Source organism: Carcharhinus amblyrhynchos, chromosome 4 (assembly GCF_965287045.1).
Source record: "Carcharhinus amblyrhynchos chromosome 4, sCarAmb.v2.hapA, whole genome shotgun sequence".
Taxonomy (NCBI): domain Eukaryota; kingdom Metazoa; phylum Chordata; class Chondrichthyes; order Carcharhiniformes; family Carcharhinidae; genus Carcharhinus; species Carcharhinus amblyrhynchos.
The window spans coordinates 22166988-22182252 of record NC_137327.1 but is presented as its reverse complement, the minus strand read 5'-3'; the positions used below and the strand labels follow the sequence as shown (position 1 = coordinate 22182252).

General features: G+C 39.1%; 1 protein-coding gene across 3 annotated transcripts in view; it reads left to right on the top strand.

Annotated features, from left to right (window-relative positions):
* The window catches only part of wwp2 (WW domain containing E3 ubiquitin protein ligase 2), a 214609-nt gene that overhangs the window by 51894 nt on the left and 147450 nt on the right, over positions 1-15265 (top strand). The window lies entirely within an intron of this gene.

Genomic DNA, 15265 nt, shown 5'->3' with positions numbered 1-15265 from the left:
GTACTTTAACAGTGCAGGAGCTGTGTTCGTAATGTTTATGAGAGGGACCTCGGGAGTTGCATTTATTTTGGCATGAGCTGAAAGTTTAAATAGTAGCCAACTATTTTTATTTGTCTCTTCCATGTAACTGTTTAGTGCCAACAGTGAATCAGTCAGTAGCACATTTGTTTCTGAGTAGGCAGATTGCAGATTAAAATCCCACTCCAGGACTTGAGGTGAAAAAAAATCAAGGCTGACACTCCAGCGGTGCACTGTCAGAGTTGTCGTTTTTTAGATGAATTGCTTAGCTTAGCACTATAACTCCTACCACTGTTTGAAAATGTGTCAGTAATGGTTGCACTTAGTCATGGAGGTTTACAGCATTGAAACTGGCCCAATTTGTCCATGCCACCCTTTTTTTTTAATCACCAAGTTAATCTCAATTGCCCACATTTGCCCCATATCCCTCTATTCTCATCTTACCCATATAACACTCTAAATGCTTTTTAAAAGACAAAATTGTACCTGCCACCACTACTATCTCTGACGGCTCGGTCCAGACACACTCTCCCCTCTGTGAAAAACTTGCTCCTCTGAATCTTTTTGTATCTCTCCCCTCTCACCTTAAAGCTACGTCCTTGAGTTTTAGACTCCCCTACCTTTGGGAAAATATTGACTAGCTATCTGATCTATGCTCCTCATTATTTTGTATACCTTTTATAAGATCACTCCTCAGCCTTCTGTGCTGCAGAGAGAGAAGTCCCAGTCTATCCAGCCTCTCCTTTATAACTCAAACCATCAAGTCCTGGTAGCACCCTAGTAAATCTCTCCTGCACTCTTTTTCTATTTTAATAATATCTTTTCTATAACGGGGTGACCAGAACTGTACACAGTATTCCAAGTGTGACTGTACCAATGTCTTGTACAACTTCAACAAGACGTTCCAACTCTTGTATTCAATGTTCCGACCAGTGAAACCAAGCATGCTGAATGCCTCCTTCACCAACTTGTCCACCTGTGACTCCATTTCAAGGAGCTATGAACCTGTACCCTCAGCTCTCTTTGTTCTATAACTTTCCCCAGTGCCCTGCCATTAACTGAGTAAGTCCTGCCCTGGTTTGATCTACCAAAATGCATCACCTCGCATTTGTCTAAATTAAACTGTATCTGCCATTTGTCAGCCCACTGACCCAATTGATCAAGATCCCATTACAATCCAAGGTAGCCACCTTCACTTTCCACTATTGCCACCAATCTTGGTGTCATCTGCAAACTTAGTAACCATGCTTCCTAATTTCTCATCCAAATCATCAATATAAATGACTAACAGTAGATAACTGAGGCACATTGCTTGAGCACAGTAGCTGCTGGTACATGTGCAGCTGACCCTCATGCCTTTTCCTTCAGTGGCAGGAGAGCATCAATTCCCACTAGAGATTTCTGCTTTATTATTGGGGGTGCACTTGCTGAATTTACAATGCATCACAGATGTACAAAATGGAGTAAGTGTTCTGAAGCAAATTGGAAAAGCTTTATGGAGGTAATTCCTGGCTATCTCAGTTGGTAGTTATTGGGGTTCTTGAGCCCTGAGTCACTGTCTAAAACCTCAATTTTGGCAATGATTAGTTTAATTTAATCTTGTTTCTTTAGTTACCAAAGATGATGCCCATTTGTCCAAAATAGAATAGATTTTTTTGATATAATCTATAAAAAGTCACATGAAAGCAATACCCCACTATATCTGAAAATTTTAAAAATTGTAATGATTGACAAATGAGCATCTTGGGGATTAGTCAGAGAGCATGTTTAATTTATTCCCTCATGCCAAGTTTCATTTTCCAATTCTGAATTTAATTTAGGGTGTCTATATGATGCTTGCAAATGAAGAAAGTCAGAGACTGGCTGTGACTGACACTGAGCATATGCAGGAAATGCTCTCCCTCATGTTGAGGCACAAATCAACACAGCCCAAACTGAGGCTTTATGTTCTCCCTCAGGTGGGTGTTGAAGATCCTGTGGCACTATTTTGAAGAAGAATGAGCTTCAGGTTCATTTAAGGCCTGTAATTTGTTTTTGGCCCACAGAATCCAAGAGAAATTAAAGACTGAAAAGATCATGCTTGATATACATCTTGGGTATAAAATTGGCACGTTGAAAATGATTTCCATTTAACACATTGAGGAAGAAAAGAAAATATTTTAATCAAAGTATTTCATTGCTCTACTCCCAGCAAATAAATGCTTCAACTGTTTCTAGTGTCAGAATGCATAAATGTTAACTATAATTAGTCATTCAATCACCCTGAAGTGGCCAGCTTCAATTAGTTACGGTGATCTTCCAATGCATTGTCAGGAGCCCTCTTGACTGCAGTGAAAATTTCTGATGTTTTCAATTTTTTTAGAACTCTTTTCAGGAGATGAACTTGGGCTGCATTCTTACTGTACCATACTATCCTGTGAAGCCGTTCGGAGAGTATCTGTGGAGAGAGAAACACGATTAATGTTTTGAGTCCATATTATCATTCTCCAGTTCTAAAGAAGGGTCATATGGACTGTTACAATCTTACTTGATATAACTGTTGGGGAGGTGATGGCCTAGTGGTATTATCGCTGGATGATTAATCCAGAAACTCAGCTAATGTTCTGGGGACGTGGGTTCGAATTCTGCCACAGCAGATGGTGGAATTTGACTTCAGTATAAAAAATAATTGGAATTTAAGAATCTACCGATGACCATGAAACCATTGTCGATTGTCAGAAAAACCCATTTGGTTCACTAATGTCCTTTAGGGAAGGAAATCTGCTGTCCTACCTGGTCTGGCCTACATGTGACTCCAGCACCACAGCAATGTGGTTAACTCTTAGTTCCCTTGGGCAACTAGTGATGGGCAATAAATGCTGGCCAACCAGCAATGCACATGTCCTGTTAATAAGTTTAAAAAAAAAGCTGGACAGGAAGATTCCAGAATGTAACCCTGGCATAAAAGACTTTCCCTATCTCCCTGGTTTTGGGAAATTCTGCTGTTTAGTTGAAAGCCTTCCTGGAGTAGAAAATCTGTTCTTGTGGACTGGACCAGAATGTTTCTCATGCTTTGGCAAGCTGTCTCGTCTTCAAACTGCTTGGAGTGAATCTGGAGAAGACTTCAACCAAGGGACTCAAATTTCCATTATCATGTGAGCAGCAGCCTATGCTGTGTTAACCTGTGAAAAGGGGTTTTGTTGTCTATGGAGTTATGGTTTCAATTGGAACACTTTGAGATATTCATTATGAGTTACACATTGTAGTGGTTGTTTTCTTGTTTACAACTGATAAAAGTTCTTGCAAATTGTATTATTATACACTTCAACTATATTCTTAAATAAATTTTGTTGGATAAAAGCTCCCTAGTTGGTCTATTGAATTATACCTGAAGTGAAAGTGTCTCATGCTTATCCTAGCCTAATTCAAAATGTGGAATTTATGATTCATAAAACACTTTGGAGTTTCTGAGCTGAGCCATAACAATATATCCAGCTAAAACTAAAACCCAAAGCTTTTCCACCATTAAAAGAGGCCTCCAGTTGCTAAGCAAAGCCCACGTACTTCTGGTCTATTTATTCTTCACACTGTAGCCCTTTCAAAGCATAATAGAATCACAGTTGGAATTGAAACCAATGGCCACACATACAAATACCTTTGTCCAACGTGAATCTAATTATAGGTTTTACCCTCCCAGGCACAGAGACATTAAATTAAACTCACTTAAGACTACACACAATTATAAATCCCTCAAAAATACGTTTGTTTTTCTCACAGGATTCAAAACTTTAAACTGTTTCTCTGTCCAGAGATGCTGCCAGATCTACTGAGTTTCTCCAGATTGTTTTGTTGTTCAGGTTTCCAACATCTGCTGTATTTTGGTTTAATCCTGCGAAGCTTCTCTTTAAAATGAATTATCTAACAATGTGCTGATTACTTTGTTTTAACCATCAGAGTTTGAACCTTCCCCAAAGCTGTCCATTTTTTAGCTTTCTTTCAGTGACATTCCATCTCGTGAACATCCTTGCAGTCAATCTTCTATGCAAGAATATTTGTAAAAGTGGCCAGTAGAACACATGACCCCACCCTATCTCATTTGTATGGTCTCCAAGGTCTGTTCCTTATAAATACTGCTGCCTCTCTTTCTCTGTACCATCTTTGTTCTTTCTTAATAACGTTATTTAGTTTCAAAGTTCAGGTTTATTTTTATACAGGCTGAAAACAAACATTTGTTCCCATAGCATTGTTCACTATTCAATGCATGATAGTTAAATTTGCCAAACTTGTGCGGTTCCTTTCCTGTTCGCCATGGCCAACATTTATCCTTCAATCGACATCAGCAAAAAGAATTATCTGGTGATCATCACATTGCTGTTTGCGGGAGCTTACTGTTTGAGTTTGTGTCATGCAAATTGGCTGCTGCATCTCTTAAATTATGACAATGACTGCAATTCAGAAGTACTTAATTGGCTGTAAAGCACTCTGGGTAGATCTGTGGTCATGAAAGGTTCTAAATAAATGCAAATAGTCTTTTCCACATCAATTGCCAAGTTGAGCAAGTCAGTAGTCAAGTGGATGAGAGACTCTTGAGTCTGTTACCAATTGTCTGAGGGGACATTAATATTGGGGGTATGCTTAAATGTTGACTGCCTTGACTCTAACTTCAGACTAGAAGTAAAAGAGGGCTACTTATTGTTTAAAAGGAGATCTTTGCTGCATGGAAGGCAGTATTTGGTCAAAGTTTATAACTATTCATGAATAGTGAAACCTGTAGTAGTTCTCACCATATAATTGGATCCTTCACTGAAAGAGGGAAAAAAATGTTCATGTGGCACCTTTCATGGCCCAATGATATCCCAAGTGTCAATATCAGTCAATTAAATTCTTCTGAAGTATATTCACTGCTTTAATCTATGAAATGTGGCACCAATTTGTATCCGAAGTACCACTCAAGAAATGACCAAATAATATTGGCATTGGTTGAGGGAAAATTTGGCTACAGTGTTAGGAGAACCTCCCTGCTGTGCTTTGAATAATTCCTTCAGATTTTTATCTCTGCTGAGGGGACATGACATGCCAATGGTTCATAAAAGGGTTTTTCAGGTTGGTTTAACCTCTCGTGGAACATGGTACTTCTGATGGGGTAACAGTCTGTCAATATTCAGGAAAGGAAGACATTCAAAATAAATGGGTAAGTTCGTGAAATAGTACTGTTGTATATTGCGACACCATTCCCAGAGGGAGTTTAAGTGGTTGCAGTATCAGATCATCCAGTAAGAAGATAGCTGGATGGAAACAGTGTATACATCTTTAAGTTCCTACACTGTCAGTGCACCCTCCAAGTTAATACCTTACCATGTTCAATAATATATTGCTGTTATATGAAACTTTGTTTATCAAGTTTGCTACTGTGTTTCATAGCTTAACTGTCGAATAATTCTTCTTTGTACATGAAACATGATGAATAGGAGCTCCTTGTGCATTAGTTAGCCTGCTAAGTGTTACCTGATGAGAGAGTCCTTTAAAGGACTCCTTAAATTATAGAGGCTGTATCTTTCAGAGGGGGAGGTTACACTTGGCCTGCAAAAGGAAATCCCCTAACCAGTAATTCCTATTTATGGTATAAAACTGGCTATATATGCATATTGCAGTTCACAATTGTACAGCTATTCCCAGCTTAAATAATTCTTTGTATGCCAGTATGTTGAACTGCGAATCAATTGATCGCATTTCTTACTGTATTTTACTTGTGCAGACATTGCTTTTTGAAAGTACATTTTAATCTCTGCTCCATTAGATGCAGACAGCAGAGTAGTTGAGAGACACTATCAGAAACCTGACAAGGCTATTGTTCTTTCTAATTAAAATGATTTTTAGGTTCTCAACTTGGTTTTATTGTGTAAGCCTGCAATTCAAGTTTTGTTGGCCTGTTCTTTAATGGCAAGTTTGTGATTTTTATGAATATATTTTTCTCTTCACTTGCTGATAACAGATGATGTGGGAAAATAGAAGTAAGAGGAGGCTATTCAGCTCTTTAGTCCCAAGCCATGACTCAAGTAGGTCATGGCTAACTACCCACTCAAACTGTTAACGCTGCCTGCCTAAAACAAATTAATGTACTCCTCCTTTGGGAAAACTGAAGCCATTGCTTGGGGCCCCCAACACAAATTTAATTTCATAGCCACTAGCTCCATCTTTCCACTGGCAACTCTGAGGCTGAACCATGTTGTTCATAACATGGTGTTCATATTTGACTGAGGTAAGTTTCCAACCACAACTGCTCCATCGACAAAATAGTACATTACCCAACTTTGCCTTACTTCAACTGAAAACCTCATTACTGCACTTCTGACTCATCTCCCATCTTTTGCCATTTGTAAACCTGGTCACTCAAAGCTCTGCTATCGTTATTCAAACTCTCTCCTAATCCTATGTAGCCATGTTCACCAGCTTAAATTGTCTTCTAGTTAAGCAGCACTTTGGAAAACAAGGATGAGAATTTTAAAACCAATCACTGTGGCCTCAACCTTCCCATCTCCGTTCTCCAACAGCGCTATCTGCATTCATCCAATTCTTAGACTCTTCAACATCCCCGATTTGAATCTCTCCATTATTGGCAGCTGTAATATCCAGCATTTCTTCACTAAACCCTTTACCTCTCCTCCTTTTAAGAGGTTTCTTAAAACTACCTCTTCAAACAAGCTGGCGATAGTCTCCTGTTGTGGCTTCGTGTCTCCGGTAAATACCTACAGAGACTTGAATGGTCAAGCCACGTTATAAATACAACTTGTGTTTTGTTTCAAATTTTCTATTGACTTGGCCAGTAATTCCTATTTATGGTATAAAGCTGTCAAGTTCCACACTTTCACCATCTTTTATACCCTAATACACTTACTCTTTCCCCTGGAATGGTTTAGTTTTAATTTTAAGGTGATGGCTCATTGGCCTGGACTTCCTTCCCAGAGGAAATTAGGGGTGTGTGTCTGTGTGTGGCTCTCTCGCTGGCTATCCATTAATTCCTTTTGTTCATCATAACTACCTCAATTAGATCACCCCTTTAAAATTCTATAAGGAAGGAAAACAACCCAAGACTATCTTTTATTTATCCTCATAATATAACCCATTTAATCTTGCTATCAGTTTGGTGAATGTGCCCTGCACTTTTTCCAAAGCCTGAGGTGTAAAGTGAATGTACCATTCCAGGTGGGGTCTAAACAAGATTCTGTACAGCTGCAATATTACTTTAACCTCTTTGTACTCCAGTCCCTTGAGTTAAAGGCTGACATTTTGTTAGCGTTTAAATTTCTTTTCCATCTGTTCTATAATCTTTGCTGACCTCTACATTTCTGCTGATCCACAGTTTGCGGGTTCTCGCCATTCGAAAGAATGCTCTAACCTCTTTTTTGGGCCGGAAGTAGATGACTGCATAACTTTCCTACATAGAACCCGTTTGACATGGTTTTCCCCCCTCAATTTAGCAATATCCCTCTACAACAGGTACAGCAAGCAATTATGAAGACAGATAGTATGTTGCCTTCATTGCAAGAGGATTTGAGTATAGGAGGAAAGATGTCATCCTGCAATTATATAGAACCTTGGAATATTGTGTGCAGTTTTGGTCTCTTTGTCTAATGAAGGATATACTTTTTTAAGAGGGAGTGCCGTGAAGGTTCATGAAATAGATTACACTATTATTCTCATTCAAACATTACGTTTTTACAGGGCACAACAGAGTTGATGCAGGATGTATACTTCCCCTGGCTGGAATGTCTAGATGTGGAGATACTAGCATTGGACTGGGGTAAACACAGCAACAAGTCTCAAAACACCAGGTTAAAGTCCAACAGGTTTATTTGGTAGCAAGTGCCACTACCTTTCGGAGCACTGTACCTTCGTCAGGTAAGTGGGAGTTCTGTTCACAAACAGGGCATATAAAGACACAAACTCAATTTACAGAATAATGATTGGAGTGCAAATTGTTACAGCTCATGGAGACGATACATATCTTTATAGCTAATCAAGTCTTACAGGTACAGACAACATGAGTGGAGAGAGCATTAAGCACAGGTTAAAAAGATAGATATGTATTGTATCCAGACAGGACAGTTAGTGAAATTTTGCAAGCCCAGGCAAGTCGTGGGGGTTACAGATAGTGTGACATGAACCCAAGATCCCGGTTGGGGCCGTCCTCATGTGTGCGGAGCTTGGCTATCAGCCTCTGCTCAGCGACTCTTGCGCTGTTGTGTGCCGTGAAGGCTGCCTTAGAGAACGCTTACCCGACGATCAGAGGCCGAATGCCCGTGACCGCTGAAATGTTCGCCAACAGGAAAGAGACTTGCCTGGGCTTGCAAAATCTCACTAACTGTCCTGTCTGGAAACAATACACATCTTTCACATGTGCTTAATGCTCTCTCCACTCGCATTGTCTGTACCTCTAAGACTTGATTAGCTGTAACGATTCGCATTCCAATCATTATTCCGTAAATTGAGTTTGTGTCTTTGTATGCCCTGTTTATGAACAGAACTCCTACTTGCCTGATGAAGAAGCAGCGCTCTGAAATCTCGTGGCGTTTGCTACCAAATAATCCTGTTGGACTTTAACCTGGTGTATGAGACTTCTCACTGAAATGTCTAGAACCATGGGACACAGTCTCATAATAAGGGGCAGGTCATTTAAGGACAGAGACGAGGAATTTCTTCACTCAGGGTGGTCAGTCTTTGGATTCTTTAATTTCCACAAGGCTGTAGAGACTCAGTCATTGTGTTCAAGACTGAGATTTAGATTTCTACGTTTTAAAAACATGGAAGGGATGTGAGGTAATGCAGGAAAATGGTATTGAACTCAAAGATTGGTCATGATGTCATTGAATGATGCAGCAGGCTTGAAGAGCCGAATGGCTGATTCCTATTTCTTATGTTTTGCTCATAGCCATATTGTTTACCATACTGTTATGATCTGGCAGGTGATAAGTGCTGTGCAAAACAAAACCCAAAGTAAAACGTGGCAAGCCATCACAACTATTTGTATTTTAGTAAGACAAGGTATGTCGCTGAAGTCAGGAGCCACAAATTCCAGTAACACTTCTGGAGATTTTAAATATTAAGTTGAAGCAAGTATTAACAAATAAAAACTTATCCACACAAAATACAGTTAAAATTAGTCTTTCAGAATATTCCCCACAAAAGGATTTCTATTTGGTTAGACTCTCAAATACACACAGCTTTAGGCAAGAGTTTTTATTGATATTTAATCCACAAAAAATTCCAGTAATATTTCCAGAAGGCACAACCCACTGTTAGAGAAGATGTATGCTAAGGCTCTTCTCGCTCCAATTCTGCTGTGGAACATTCTAGGACTTTATAACAAACATGCTTTCTGAAAAACTTAAGACACTTTTCTGGGTTGACTGAAAACTGCTTCACTTTACTTTGCACACTCGCCCAACATGGAGCAATTCCTAACCTCTCTTTTCTCCTCCTCCTCCTTGTCTAAGGAAGGATCTACTTTTCATAAAGGGAGTGCAATGAAGGTTCATGAAATAAACTATGCCATTATTCTCATTCAGACATTTTTTTTACAGGGCTTGACAGGGTAGACACAGCATGGATGCTTCCCCTGGCTGGGATGTGGAGATGCTGGTGTTGGGCTGGGCTAAACAGTGAAAAGTCTCAACACCAGGTTGAAGTCCAACATGTTTATTTGGTAGCAAATGCCACTAACTTTCGGAGCGCTGCTCCTTCATCACTTGACAAAGGAGTAGCACTCCGAAAGCTAGTGGCGTTTGCTACCAAATAAATCTGTTGGACTTTAACCTGGTGTTGAGACTTCTTACTGGAATGCGTGGAACCATAGAACATAGTCTCAGAATAAGGGACAGAATTTGAGGACTGAGATGAGGAATTTCTTTACTATTTTACTAAGATAGTAAAGTAAGATAGTTTACTGGTGGCACAGTGTTTAGTACTGCCAGGGTCCAGGGTTCGATTCCCGGCTTGCGTTACTCTTTGTGTGAAGTTTGCATGTCTCCCCGTGTCTGTCTGGTTCCTCTAGGTGCTCAGGTTTCCTCCCACAATCTGAAAGACATGCTGGTTAAATGCACTGACCCGAACAGGTGCCGGAGTGTGACGACTAGGGGAATTTGACCCTAATTTCGTTGCAATGTTAATGTAAGCCTTACTTGTGATGAATAAACAAATAAAATAAACTCCTACTGAGTTTACCTTTCCTTGAATATAAACATCTTTTCTGTCCTCCTTTATGGAATCAGATCAAAACTGGAGAAGATAACCTCCTGTTTACCACACATCACCCCATGCAGCTGATGAATCAGTACTCCTCCATTTTGAACACTACTTGGCGGAAGCACTGAGGGTGACAAGGTTATAGAATGTACTCTGGGGGATTTCAGTGTCCCTCACCAAGCATTGCTCAGTAGTAACATCACAGGCTGAGCCCAAAACAACTGAGCTGCTTGATTGGAACTGTGGCAGGCGAAGGAACCAGCAAGAGGGAAAAACGGACTTGATCATATCCTCGCCAACCTGCTTGTCACAGATATCTCTGTCTATGACAGTATCAGTAGGAGTGACCACTGCACAGTCCTTGTAAGTATCGGTAGGAGTGACCACTGAACAGTCCATGTGGAGACAAAATCACATGTTGACATTAAGGATATCTTCCATTGTGATGTGTGGCACTACCACCATGCTAAAAGGGATACATTTCTGACATCTGGCAAGTCGACACTGGGCATCCATGAGGTGCTGTGGGCTGTCAACAACAGCAGAATATTACATCATGGCCTGGCATATCCCCCATTATACCATTACCACCAAGTCAGGAGATCAACCCTGGTTCAATGAAGAGTTCATAAGGCATGCCAGGAGCAGTACCACACATACCTAAAATTGAAGTGACGCTGTACTGAAGCCACAATTACTTGTGTACCAAACAGCATAAGCAGCAAATGATAGAGTTAAGTGATCCAACAATTGGTGCATCATATCCACAAGGATTGTGTGATGGTCACTCTTACTGATACTGTCAGGAACAAATGCATCTGCAGCAGTCAGATTGGTGAAGTACGTCCTGTATGTAAAAAGCAGTGCAAATCCAACTCAACCAATTACTGCCCCATCAGTCTACTCTTGACTATCAGTAAAATGATGGAAGGGGTCATCAACAGTGTGATCAAGTGGCACCTGCTTAGCAACAACTTGCTCATAAACATTCAGTTTGGGTTGTGCCGGACCAACAAGCTCCTGACCTCATTACAGCCTTGGTTCAACTTAGACAAAAGAGCTGAATTCCAAAGGTGAAGTGAGAATGACTTTTTTATTGAATAGACATATGGATAATATTGGAATAGTTTAGATTAGAGGGTCATTAGATTGGTTCCACTGGTCGGCGCAACATCGAGGGCCAAAGGGCCTGTACTGCGCTGTAATGTTCTCTATTATATTAAGGCCACAAATGACCGAGTGTGGCATCAAAGAGCCCTAGCAAAATTGGAGTCAATTAGAATCGTTGGGGGTGACGTTGGGGAGAACTCTCCACTAGTTGACTAACTCTGAGTCATACCTAGCACAAAGGAAGATGATTGTGGTCATTGGAGATTAATCATCTCACTTTCAAGACATCATTGTAGGCGTTCCTCCAGGTTGTGTCCCAGGCCCAACCATTTTCAGCTGCTTCATTAATGACTTTCCTTGTTTCAAAAGGTCAGAAGTGAGGATGTGCAATCATCAGTGAACAATGTTCAGTAGCATTTGCATCTCCTCAGGTACTGAAGTTGCCCATATTCAAATGCAGCAAGACCTGGACAATATCCAGGCATGGGTTGAAGCAACAATCGTGCCACACAAATGTCAGAAAATGACTTGGCACTTATCATTAGCCGTGTTCTTCACACCAACCAAATCTTTTTGAGGAACCTATTACATCACAGCCTGGCATATTTAGTAACTTTACTACAACATATACTTATTTTAATGTGTGCATACATTAGGGAGATCTAATTTCAAGGGTGATTCTGGCAATAATGGAAAATAATTGGCCTATAAAATCAGCTCTATAACTGCAGTAGTGTAAATCAAAGTGTTGAACACTATTTAAATGAGGGTCTGGATACCAAATTTTTAATTGTAGAATTTAAAATCTAACTAGTTTAGTTGCTTAGAGGCAACAATCTGAATTGTACTATATTAACTAAATCTGTAATGCTATGGTGAAATAAACATCTGCGCTTTTTGCATAAACACTGAAGTTGGACAGTTATAAACTGCAATGTTAATCTTCCCTGTTCCAAAATATCCCTTAATTTATTCATAACTTCAACTCTTTGTTTATTGAGTCTCATGTCGCAGCATTACTGTCAAGTTATGCAAGTGACTCAAAACGATTGAAATGCTGTAACTTGATTTCCAGTGTTATATTTTACTTTTCTGAACAAGATTTAAATATAAGCATACCTAAGACTTAGAGGGGTTTTTAATGTCTTAAAATTGTACAAAATAGTTTTGTTCAGAAAAAGATGTACCTTCTTATTTCACCCTCCTCTTTTCTATTGGTCAACTGAATTGTGGATTCATTGTAACATTATAATCATTGTTCGCAATTCAGTTTCATAGCGAAAGGGGAGGAAATCTTTCCTGTCTTCCAGCATATCTGGATTAACAGAATCACAGCCAACTTTTTTTTCTTCGTGTTTAAACACATATGGCAGGCAGATTGTGGTGTCAGATGAGGGTTGAATTTCAGGCTGTGAACAGACTCTTTCTTAAGAATTACATTTTGTTATAATTTACCATATGCTTTCGCAAATTCACTGTGTCACTTGGAAGTTAAACTGAGGAATAAATCTTGAGCCCTGCCAAGTGAGAGTTTATATTTTCTGTTTATATTCTGTACAGGTAAATGTAGATTCATGTGCACTTTTCTTCTGATCAATATTAACTTCAAAGAGATTTAAAAAACAGCTGTTTGTAGTGTGACATGTGCTATGAGTTCTCTCCGACCATTATTGTTTCTGCAGTGGACCTTCCTAATGTTGGACCAAGATCTTGGCAGTGGGCTTAAGTTCTGTTAAGCTCAATAACTTCTGCTGAAGAAAACTTCAGTCACATCTGTCATGAGGTACACTCCCGTCTGTAGTTGAGATTGCTTACTTCAACTTCAGCACGTCACCTGCTTGCCTACTACTGAATCCCTTAACTACACCATCATTAGTTCAAGGATCAACCTTCCATTGCTCTCCCAAATTGCTGGCTTCTTACTGGGTTGCTGCTCCAAGGACAACAGTCATCTTTATTGGACCCTTTGCAAGTTCCCATTACTAACGTGAACCTTCAGTGAGATTTGTTGGTTCACTCAAACCTCAGGAGTGGGATGGAAATGATCAACATTCTTGAGCCCAATTAACTCCTTTTTTTTAACTTGCCACACTGCTGTAAATCCATCAAAGTTTTTCAATAGTAATACCAATTTTTAACCCAAATAATTCTAGTGCCTGGTTTGCTGTCTTGATTACAATCAGCCAACCTACTGACCAGCATGTTGGGTTTGTTACTTGTTAATATTAAATGATAGTGTTTTAAAAGGAGCTTAAATTATAAAAATTGCAAATGAATATTTAATTTCTGATTCAAAGTTAGTTATGTCAAATCCAAATAAGATGATAATTTTGGAAATAAAGGAACCTTTTCCGAGGATGAGTAAAATATTTAGTTATCTGAGCAACCTATATGAAGAAAAAGTCGTCTTCGGCACCCCAGCCACAGGATGTGGTTTTACTTTATCAACACAGTCACCTAAAATAGTCTCGAAGCATGAATGAACAATAACTCTGTTCATCTGAAGGGACGTTCTTCAGCAATCATTAAGGGATTTTTAAAACAGTTTTGACCGTCTCTTGCTAAGCTTATTGTACTTCAATTCACTGTTGTTCACATATGTTCATAAAATGGTTCTTTGATTTATTTTTCTTCTGGCAATAAAACCTCACTCTAGTCTCCAATTGTTTGTGTGAATACAAGTTGGCCCATATACTGAAACAAAATGTGCAGTAATAGTTTTAACCCTTCAGTAATTTAATGGAAAAAAATGTCACGGGATCTGTCATTTTGTGCCAAACTTGAAACTTCTGTTCAGCAGGCCACACTGCATTTTGCTCCTTACTTTTGTACGAAGGGCAATTGGGCTTAGGCTGCAGACTAATTCAGTTACCATGAATCGTCACCGCTTTTACGATGATGCGTATCATCGTGATTATTTAACCATGATTCTGATGGAAGTCACTATTTCATTTCTTGTATTCAGTGATAATTGAAAAAAAAATCTTTCTTCTTCTCATGGCTGGAATCATATTTGCCTTAGACTAAAGTGAAAGTTATTTCTCTCAATTGAGCTGTGATGGTAAGCCTGTATGTTGAGATTCAACTCCCCTGCATAATTTCTCTGCATAGTGTTATTTTTGAAGTCATGTTTATGTTTTTATAGTATAAACTATTAGATTTAGAACACTTGATGGTTTGTTCTTCCTGATGAAGATTGTTTATCTCAGTGATGATCATAGCTGGTTTCTTCATTTTGAAATGGTGTCAAAGAACTTTGAATATCCATGAACGCTGCAATATTTTGTGGATCATAGGAATCTAACATCCTTTTGGGAACACTGTAACCATTCCTGAGATTGTGGCAGCTCAAGGAGAAGGCCACGACCTTCAGGCAACATGGGATGGACAATAAATAAATCCTGGCCAGCATTATTCATAATCCCAGAACAAACAAGCGTTTTTAATGTATCAATTTAAAATGCTGTAGATGTAGCATGGTGCTCAAACGTTGGAGCAGTTTTTATGGGCATGTATTAACATAACTTTTCAGTTATATTTGCTTCGCACAGGATTGACTGTCTTAATTGGTAATATGATAAAAATAATAAAGTTATGGTTTAATGATCAAATGTAATATATAAACGTGTTTTACATTACTCATGAGCATTAGGGGATTTATTCTGAGCTTTTACTCTTAGGAAGGCAGAGAATATATTTCCAACTTGGTCATTAAACTTTGTGTTCTGATCTTTTGACACCAGCTTTGTAATATAATGTGAGAGGAAGGAACATCTCGTAAATACAATGATTTAAAAACAAATCTCATTATTTACAGCAAAGTAGTATTAAACAATAGCATACTGAAGCACAAGTACCTAATGTTCCAATAAGGCAAAATTAAGTCGATCAGTTAAACTAAGCCAAAAAATGGTGA